We start from the raw sequence: 10,853 nt of genomic DNA, 5'->3' as shown, positions 1-10,853 counted from the left end.
TAGAATATGATCATTGTGTAGTGGCTTATTTCACTGATCTTATGACAGAGTATGAGTGATATACTGGTAGCCTTGTTTTATTGTGACTCAAGAAAAGATCCAGCATGGTTTTAACCAGAAAACTAATAATTTTTAAAACAAGTTGTACACTAAGCACTTTGTGTTACTTTTCAGCACACTGAATATTGACTCATATAAACACCAGCAGTGTTCACTAACAAAAACATTCTCAGGGGGGAAGTTTTGATGTACACAGATATCAAGAATCAGCATATGAATCTCAACAATGGTAACATACTTAATGCTGCAATGCATGCTAAGAGCCACGAGTATTATACTGTAATGGTTTAGTAGGGTTGGAGCTAAACTCTGGAGGACATCAAATCTGTAGGACCGTTTTTATTTATTTTGAGAGTGTTTGTGTTTTGGGGGGTTACCATTGTGGTAAAGCTTGTGCTTGGGTTGAGGACCTGGAACCTATTGCACAAAGCTAGGAAAAGCAATTAAGCTGGAATGTCTTGGTGATCCTGGCTCAATTCATCCACCAATATACAGGTATTTTTGATTATTGTTATCGTTCTTGGTGTGAGTGTGTCTTCAGGGTATGTTTACATGACAGTAGTATATTCAATTTTGCATACAGATGATAAAATCAACAAGATATCCTGGCTTAATGCCTTATCCTATAGTTTTGTGCATTAGGCCCAAGTAAACAAATTGCTGTAGTTTGAGTATGAATTGCTTTAATAATAAAACAATCCTTTTGGTGGTGTCCTGGATGAAATCAGCATCACATAGAAGATTAAGTTTGTCGATATATTGATTGCAGACTAAACAATATATTGCTTCAATCAGTAATAATTGGACATTTTTTACAAGATCAAAACAGCGAAGTAAATGAATTAAACTATTTTACACATTCTTCTTCAATCAGTTGTGTTGTTGCAACTCAAGGATTATGCAAAGATTAAAAATAATCTTTAATGTTAAAAAATAAAAAGTTAGCTATAGGAACCACTGTCTTTAACTGAATTGCACTATCTTTTTTTAGAGTGAAGAGCCACCATCAAGAGACTTCACGTTTTGACATTTCCTGCTGATAATTGTTTACACAACTGCAAGTGAGTTCAGTGAGACACTGTAAAATAAATGAAAACACCTGAAAGACACAAGTTTCATCATGGTAAATGCTACATCCATAAACATGTATTTAGAGACCAGGCTTTCCTTAGTGTTGATTTTTGCGAGGGAATTTCCGCTCCTTCTAATTTAGAAACCTCAATAGAGATGCTTCATTTTGGTCAAGTCTTTCATCTGAGTTTACTCTGCGATGTTTCAGGTGTGAAGGCTCATTACTCGTGACATTTAGTCCCAGGAATTTCAACAAAACTACTTGAAGATGGGAATTTCCTGGAGCATGACAAGCCGACTGCTCTCTAAAGACACCCGAGAAAGTGATACTTGACTTATATAGGATTCTGATAAATATTCTGATGACAGGGTTTTAATTACAAGATGAATTGCTCAATTATAAGTCGCTTTGGGTCAAAGTGTCTACTGAATGACAGCATGTAAATGTTTAGGAGAAAGACAGAACAAATACAGTACACAATGTCCTATTGCCTATTCCTGGTAGGCGGTTCCTCATTTCCTACAGTTGCCCCGGATGATTTATTTTGATAGATCAGCATCAGCTTTGGAAAGATAAATCATGGATTCGTTAATTAATAAATATCCCTGCCCTGGTGAAAAAAATCTATAGCAAAATGTATTTATTTAACACTAAGTATAGTATAGTTCGATTAACATATTTACTGACAATTGACTCGATACTTACTAATATAAATTTATAATAAAATTTTATTTGGTGTACTTCTTCACATTTCTTAATATTAAGCTTAAGTAGTTTTAATATTACTATTAGTAAGGATAGTATGATCACTGTTAGTCTCTAAATGCAAAGTATATAAAGTATAGAGTTGTGGTCAGAATTATTGGCCCCGTAAATATGATAAAAGGTGGCTGTAAAAATAAATCTTCAATGTTTATCATTTTGATCTTTTATTAAAAAAAAAAAAGAAAAAAAGGGGGGGGGGGGTGTCCCTTTAAATGCATTTTTATGGATGTGGCATATACCATGATCGAACTTGTGTCTTTCAGGTGTTTTCATTTATTTTAAATATTAAATCCCCATGCATTGCATAGGGATAGATAAGGAACGTAAATTTTGACATTAAGTGGTGTTTAATGTGTTTTTTTAGTAAAGGGGAAGACCTGTTAAAGTTAAATGTTCAGTTATATTTAACATTTAAAAGAGTTAATGTTTATGTTGATTTTTGAGGTTACAATTGCCGTGAAATGTAGACCTTAAAGACTGTGGCTACAAGTCTGATCTCAATGAGCTATATGGATTCCTCTCTTGAGAAACGTTTAGTCTTTCCATTCGCATGTGAATGGCAAATCCTCCATGGTTCGAGCACAACTGGCTTTTAAAGGGAATGGGAGATGAGACTAGACAGGTTTATTGCACGCTATGCCCAAAACACACCCATGGCTCATTAAAGTCCCACTGAACCGGAAGTAGCGAGTGAGTTTTCCTCAGAGCTGTGACGTATTTCTAAGTGAAACTGCATATTGAATAGAGGATAGGGTTTGACTTCAGCTTTCCCATCCACTCCACCTCTCGCTCATATCAGACGAACGTCTGGAGGTCGTGCGGTGAAGCATTTTCAAACCTAAGCCGTCAAACTGCCGTCATCTGAGAAGGAACGCCGTTTCCAGACTATTACTATACTATTTCCAGATTTTGATTAAAGATTACCGTGACAAACAATTGTTTTCTGTTTATTTACTTGGATGGATTATTTGTTCACCCTAAGACCTTTTATGTGTGCTAACAAAGTAAATAGGGTCAAATGTATCATTAGCTAATGATTTATAAAGGTTTCATTATGTTATGACTTTACTTGTTGGGGCACATGACTATTAACTAATTCAAAATTAATTCAAAACCCATAACCACAATAACATATTACTTAATCAATTAGTTAATAGTTATGTGCCCAAAGTCATAACATAATGACACCTTTATAAATCATTAGCTAATGATTAATTAAAGCATAAAACTGGAAGTTGAAATGCATGGCTTTGACCCGTTGCGGTAATTAACACGTTAATTTACCAAAAATGTGTTAATATAATATGTTATTAAGGAATTTTAAGGCATATTTAACTAATAACATTTTAATGATTCCTTAATCTATTAATCAAGATGAATCTTCATTAACTGCTGATGCAGTAATCATTAATAAATGGGTTAGTTCACCATTAGTAAAACATTAACTCATGATTATCTGTGCATTAGTTAAGCATGAATTAATGAATATTAGTGCAACCGTATTGTAAAGTGTTACAGAGCTTTCTGCAATTAAACACCAGCGGTGTGTATGGCCTTATCCCTGTGCAATACTGCGGTGGATCTATTTAAATGTGAAATTGTCTACTCTAAATATCAGTTGAATCATGTGTATGCAGTCATCTCTGTAACATGAATTCTTCCTCAGGATCAGCTCCTCTCTCCACTGGACGAGTGCTTCCCTGCGGGATAATAATGGCTACCTGCAGGGCCATGTTTTTCTCCTTTGCCTCATTGAGCAGAATATGGGCTTCCTTTATGGGCGATCTCCAAACTTGTCTCCACAGGACCAAAGAACTCAAACACTATAAAGCAAGCATGGTAAGAAGCAACTACTGAGACATTCAAACCTAGTTACATGGCTAACTGTGTACATGACACGAGCCATGGATTTTGCGCATGAGATATGTAAAGAGAATGGCGTTGTGGTGTATTATATTTTATGGTATTAGAAATTAAATGAAGCTTTGAAATGAATGAAACAACTAACAAGAAATGTGAAGATCACAGTAAATTCCCCGGTGTTGAATTAACACCGGTCGGTGTTTATATGGGAACCACCAGCAGGGTGTTAAACTAACACTGAAGCAGTGTTAGCATTAATAAGACACTTAAGTGATTAATTGTGTGATGATTGTTTGATTATTAATGACACCTGATGATAATGAGCAGAATCACTGAAGGAAAGATGGTGCTGTTTTCTTGAACTGATCCATTATGGGGATCAGAGTTTCCTTTAGTTGGGCAGTTTGCCTCTTGGCTTCTGATGTCAGTTTGTGGAACAGTGTTTATCAAAACATAATTAGTTGCAAAATAAGTTTAACCAAAGGTTATCAGATGATAAACCTGGGTTCATCATAAGAAAATATTTATTAAACTCATTCCTGGCTCAAATTAGTTAATGCTTAATAGATTATATATCTATTCAGACCTGCAACACATTTCAAAAAAAGTTGGGACAGTAAAGCATTTACCACTTTGTAATGTTGCCACTCCTTTTCACAACACTTAAAAGACGTTTAGGGACTGAAGACACCAAGTGATGAAGTGTTTCAGGTGTAATTTTGTCCCATTCTTCCTGCAAACAAGTCTTAAGGTGGGCAACAGTACGGGGTCTTCGTTGTCGAATTTTGCGCTTCAAAATGCGCCACACATTCTCTATTGGAGACAGGTCGGGACTGCAGGCAGGCCAGTCAAGTACCCGTACCCTCTTCCTCCGCAGCAAGGACTTTGTAATGTGTGCAGAATGTGGTTTTGCATTGTCTTGTTGAAATATGCATGGACGTCCCTGGAAAAGATATCTTCTTGAAGGCAGCATATTATGCTCCAAAATCTCTGTGTACTTTTCAGCATTAATGGTGCCTTCACAGAAGTGCAAGTTACCTTTGCCAAGGGCACTGACACAACCCCATACCATGACAGACCCTGGCTTTTGGACTTGTTGCTGGTAACAGTCTGGATGATCCTTTTCTTCTTTGGTCCGGAGCACAGAGCGTCCATTCCTCCCAAAAAATACCTGAAATTCTGATTCATCTGACCACAGTACACATTTCCACTGTGTGATGGTCCATCCCAGATGCCTCCGAGTCCAGAGAAGTCAACGGCGCTACTGGACACTGTTAACATAAGGCTTCCTTTTGGCACAGTACAGTTTTAACTGGCATTTGTGGATGTAACTACGTATTGTGGTACTTGACAAAGGTTTGCCAAAGTAGCCCTGAGCCCATGTGGTGATATTGCTTCTAGATGAATGACGATTCTTGATGCAGTGCCGCCTGAGGGATCGGAGATCACGGTTGTTCAGCTTAGGCTTGCGGCCTTGTCCTTTACGCACTGAAATTCCTCCAGATTCCTTGAATCTTGTAATTATGTTATGCACTGTTGAATGTGAAATATCCAAATCTCTTCCTATCTTTCTTTGAGGAACATTGTTTTTAAACATTTCAATAATTTTCTCACGTATTTGTTGGCAAACTGGCGATCCTCGGCCCATCTTTGCTCCTAAAGGATTAGATCTTTCTTGGATGCTGCTTTTGTACCAAATCATAATTTCACTCACCTGTTGACATCACCTGTTTCAAATCATTATTTAACCCTTTTACCTCATTACTAGCCCTAAATTGCTCCTGTCCCAACTTTTTTTGAAATGTGTTGCAGGTCTGAATGACAGGAAAGGATGCATATTTACAAATGACATGAAGTTGACCAGACAAAACATGAAATATTTTGTGTTCATATTGTCTGCAATGAAATACAAGTCAAAGTAAATTTAGAAATCACTACTTTCTTTTTTTATTTGCGTTTTCCAAACTTTCCCAACTTTTTCTGATTTGGGGTTGTAACAATTGTTTGACTGTTTTATTAGACTGTTTTATTAGTCACAAGAAAATATTGTTGGTGAATATAAGTAATTAACATCAAAAAACCTGCTTCAACCAATGAGAAGTTAAAAAAAAACCTTTTTCTTTATGATAATGAAAGAAATATTGTTGCTTTCACAGCAAGTTGACTGACCTCAAAAGCAAGGAGGCAAACTGCCCAACAAAAGGAAACACTAATCACGATAATGGTGAGATAACCAAGAAAACAGCACCATCTTTCCTTCAGTCATTCTGCTCATTATCATCAGGTATCTTCCATAATCTAACAATCATCACTCAGTTAATCACTTAAGTGTCTTATTAACTCGGTTAATAAGACACTTAACTAACTGCTTCAGTGTTACTTTAACACCCTGCTGGTGGTTCCCATATGAACACCGACCGATGTTAATTCAAGTTTCATTCTGTCATTTCTCTTTATCCCACTGGAAACTTGATATAGGGTGAAAGATGTGAAATTCAGCCACAACTGCCGGTAGAATGCATGTACTGTATGCTAACAGAGAGTTAATAAAAATAAAACAAAAAAACACGACTCTCCTCAGAGTTTATTTGGCTCCACACTCAAGAGTGTTAAAAGTAACTCTGAAGAAGTGTTAAAGATAATGAGATAATTAAGAGATTAATTAAGAAATGAATGACTATTAATGACACCTGATGATAACAAGCAGATCACTGAAGGAAATAGTCACCATTATGGAGATCAGTGTTTACTTTAGTTGGGCTCTTGACTTTATAACTTTAATGTTTTTCTGGCTGCTTTAATGCAGCCATACAAGTCCAGAGAAAATGTAACCAAGTGTTGATGGTTATGTTTTGCCATCATTCTCATGAGCTGAATCACTGATGTCATTTAGAGCCTAATCTTTGAGTTAGGTTTACTTTATTGATTATACCAGCCCTGATGCTACAGCATAAGAGCTGGTGTTTTCAGTATAATCAGAGGAGTTTTTAGAAGTTATTCTGTTCTAAAAAAGGGTTGAATCTCTCTGTATTTTTGTGCAGAATCTCATCCTATTGACTTCACAGAGCTGTTGTAATTAATAATGTAAAATCATCACATGCCCCATATAGTTTGAAATTTGTCTCAAAATGATAGGGTCAACAATTGATCCAGTCACTATATGATGATTATGTTAGTAAAATGTTAATCAAAACATCATCAACTCCTGAACAGATTTTCTCTGTGCTTTCTTTGCCAAAATGTTTTTCAAAAAATGTGTGTCTATTGTTAAAAAACCAAGGGTCAAGAGCCCAACTAAAGCAAACACTAATCTCCATCATGGTGACTCTTTCCTTCAGTGATTCTGCTTGTTATCATCAGGTGTTCATCACTAATGGTCAATCATCACTTAAATAATCTCTTAATTATCTCATTAACTTTAACACTTCTTCAGAGTTACTTTTAACACTCTTGAGTGTGGAGCCAAATAAACTCTGAGGAGAGTTAATTTAACACTGGAGTTTTTGCTGTGTGTGAAATAAACGCAATGTGAAATCAATCATGCATTCATCAAACCCATAGACAGGATCTAGACATGTGTCTCATAGGGAAACAATTTGAAAACACTGCCATCTGTATAGTGTGGGAAATTATGCTTTGTCTAAATGTTAGAAATGTCTACAATATGTTACACACTGTAAAAAAAATAAGGTTGTACAACAACAACAAAAACATCTTATTACCAATTTTCCCAAGCTTTTTGTTGTTGACTAAGACAACTTATTTTCAGTTTGTATAACTGTAATTTACAAAAATTGTGACATAATGTCAAGTTGACACGAAAAAAAAAATGTCTTATGATATTCTTATATAATTAGAATATAATCAAAAAGTTGATTTATTTCACTAATTTCGTGTGTGTGTGCGTGTGTGGTGTGTGTGCGTGCGTGTGTGTGTGTGTGTGTGTGTGTGTGTGTGTGTAATGAGCAGTGACAGCAGTGGAAGTGCATGCCGGTTCACATCGCTCCTGCCTCCGCTGGGCTCAAAGCCTCCAGGGACTGAGGCAATTTTTCACATAATTACAGCAAACCGGCTTGACGAGCTCTCTGAGCTCAAAGAGATCGCTCTGAGCTTCTTTCCACTGTATGAGGGAGAACCAACTCAAGACACACCAGTTTGCTTACTGTCTCTGACTTCTCTATAACAAAATATTGTATACATGCAACTTAGTTACATCGTTAAATTACTTTTATTTAGTGTCCTGAATAAGCTATTTCACATAATAGATGTTTACATATACTCCACAAAACAAAAGGACTGAATTTATACAAATTGCCAGATTTAAAGATTTACTTTACTTGAATCTGAGTGTCTGTCGTTACCTGAGGATCCACGACTCGAAACGACTCGAAACGTCAAAACGAAACGTTTTCATGTTTCATGTTGTCATTTGTGTGTTCTGTCTGTTTTCCTCGCAATTGCAAGATTATATCTCACAATTTTGACTTCTTTTCAGAGAATTGTGAAATATGATGTCCAATTATGAGAGGGTTTGGGGGGAGACTGATGTTTTTTCTCAGAATTGTGACTAATAAAAACATTAAAAAGGTAAGTGAGTTTTAATCTTAAAAAAGTTCGAATTGTAGGCTAAAAATGCACAATTACATTTTAAAAAAATATATATTTAGAGGTGGAAATCAGTTTCCATGAGCCAGGTGTGAACACTTTTCAAAATGATGATGTGTACATTTTTCTTATTTTGTTCAAAGATCATATTTATTATTTTAATACTGCCCTCCAGGAGCTATTAACTACATGTTTCCCAGAAGACAAAATAAGTGTAATTTAGCATGTTCATCCAATTTAAAAAGTTCACAAACCCCAGATCTTAATGCATCGTGTTGCCTTCTGAGCGTCAATATTTTGTTTCTTTTTTCTAAGATTGTCTGCATTTCTTGCTTCAAGAAATATTGTGGAAAACTGGTGTTGTTTAAAATAATATGCCTATATTTGTTTGTCCCTTTGTGTTTTATGCCTTATTAATATTCCAAAGTATTATAAAAGTATTTAGATTAAGTTACAACACTTGTGTAATCTAACAAAATTCATTACAAATGTTTTTAAAGCATGAATTTTGTAATCTGTAGTGAAATACATTTTAAAAGTAACCTTCCCAACCCTGCTTAAAAGTTATAGTTAATGATGAACAAAGCATGTGGTTCATAAATGATTAATGTGGCATGCTAATTATTAACAAAAATGTGTTGTTAATTATATTTGAAATCTGTAAATGATTTGAAACGTTTACGCTTGATGAATAGTGTTGATTAGGGGATGCAGAAAGCTTTGAAAATGACTTGTACACTTTGTAAAAGATACAAGTCTACAAATAACACGCTTATGTGTGATGAATAGTTCCCTTTCGAGAGAGGTTCCTCGTATTACGTATGGAGAAAAACTCCATTTCTCGGGAATATGAAGCAAAACTTTATTAATAAAGGTATCCATGTAAAGCGTAGTGCCGCTGTACGGCCATAGCCCAGCTCGAGGAGCGCTCTGATTGGCCGGGCCGCGGCAACTGCAGGAACCTATGGTGAGGCGGCTGAGAGGAACGAACCAATGGGGGGCGTTCCAGAAAGCCCGCCGTAAAAGGTGCTTATATTTGCATACAGGAGGCTATATAAGACCCTAATTCGCCATAGGTGTCAGATTTTATCTCCTTCAGCGACACCTTTGCTGACCTCCGGAAGAAGCACCGCCATCGAACAAGCACCAGCGGAACCTGCAGCTGAGGACGACGGATTCCCCCGGTCTCCGCCTTCTCTGCCGTTCCAGCTACGCCATCGGGCGCCAGTATCCTTTTATTCTCTCATCTTTCTAAAAGAGTGCGAGGCGTTGTTGTAAATGCCTCGCATTTCCTGCGGCTCATGCAGAGCCCCTTTCCTCGGCGACGACCGTCACATCATCTGTGTGACATGCCTTGGACGGGACCACGCGCAGCTCGCGCTTTCCAGGGGCGGCTGCCCCGAGTGTGATGTGATGGCGCTGCAGACCCTTCGGGCTCGCCTCGCCTCGCCACCTTCGACCAGTTCCCTCCTCCTGCCGCTAGGCCGCGCCGTAAGAAACGCCGCGACCAGAGGCTGCCAGAGCGGTCGGGCGACTGCACGCCGTATGATTCCCCGAGTGCCTCGCCTTCGCCGGTCACCTTCACTCAGGAGGAACCGCCCCTCTCATGCAACGGCCTGTTCGGTTTCCTTCGGTGGCCCGTCGACAGAGGAAGATGAGGACAGCCTCTCCACTGCCGCTTCGGGTAGCGAGTGGTCAATTTCTGTCTCGGAGCCCCCCGCTTCGACGCAGACCGCCACGAGCTCCAAAAACAATGCTGACGCGGAGCTTATCCACATGCTCTCTAAGGCCGTGGAAGACCTCGGACTCGAGTGGTCCCAGCCCGAAGAGCCAACGCGCAGCAGACTGGACGAGTGGTACCTAGAAAGCCGCCGTCTCTCTTCTCCTCAGAAGCCTGCGCCTTTCTTCCCTGAGGTACACGACGAGCTTACTAAATCTTGGAAGTCTCCCTACTCTGCTCACGCGAGATCCGCCTTTTCCTCAGCGCTCTCTACCGTCGACGGCGCCAAGGAAAAAGGCTACGAGTCTCTTCCCCCCCTCGAAGAGGCTGTCGCCGCGCACCTCTGCCCGCCCTCCTCCAGAGGATGGCGGGCCAGGGCACAGCACCCTTCCAAGCCCTGCCGCACCACCTCTGCTCTCGCTGGCCGAGCGTATGCCTCCGCTGGCCAGGCTTCCGCGGCCCTTCACACCATGGCTGTCCTTCAGGTGTTCCAGGCCAGACTTCTCCGCTCTTTGGACGAGTCTGTCCCCGACTCCGAAGGACCTTCGCAACTTCGGACTTGGCCCTTCGTGCTACTAAAGCCACCGCGCAAGCCATTGAAAAGAATATGGCTAACCTGACAGTCTTAGAGAGGCACCTTTGGCTGAATTTGACCGAGATGAAGGACGCGGATAAAGCCTCCTTCTTGGACGCCCCTATCTCTACTACCGGTCTCTTCAGTGCTGTCTAAGGGCCCAAAGATCACAGGTATCCACTATCCAGTTCAGT

At 39.0% G+C, this 10,853-nt stretch overlaps 1 long non-coding RNA gene across 1 annotated transcript; it reads left to right on the top strand.

Annotated features, from left to right (window-relative positions):
• The first annotated feature begins 508 nt into the window (after positions 1-508).
• LOC137079578 (uncharacterized) lies at positions 509-1,359 on the top strand. The gene is made up of 3 exons (XR_010905529.1): positions 509-555; positions 1,052-1,121; positions 1,340-1,359. It is a non-coding gene; the product is annotated as an uncharacterized lncRNA (long non-coding RNA).
• Positions 1,360-10,853: the final 9,494 nt, after the last annotated feature.

This window comes from Pseudorasbora parva, chromosome 6 (genome assembly GCF_024679245.1).
Source record: "Pseudorasbora parva isolate DD20220531a chromosome 6, ASM2467924v1, whole genome shotgun sequence".
NCBI classification, from domain to species: domain Eukaryota; kingdom Metazoa; phylum Chordata; class Actinopteri; order Cypriniformes; family Gobionidae; genus Pseudorasbora; species Pseudorasbora parva.
The sequence above is the reverse complement of the archived record's forward strand: the minus strand, read 5'-3'. Positions and strand labels throughout refer to the sequence as shown.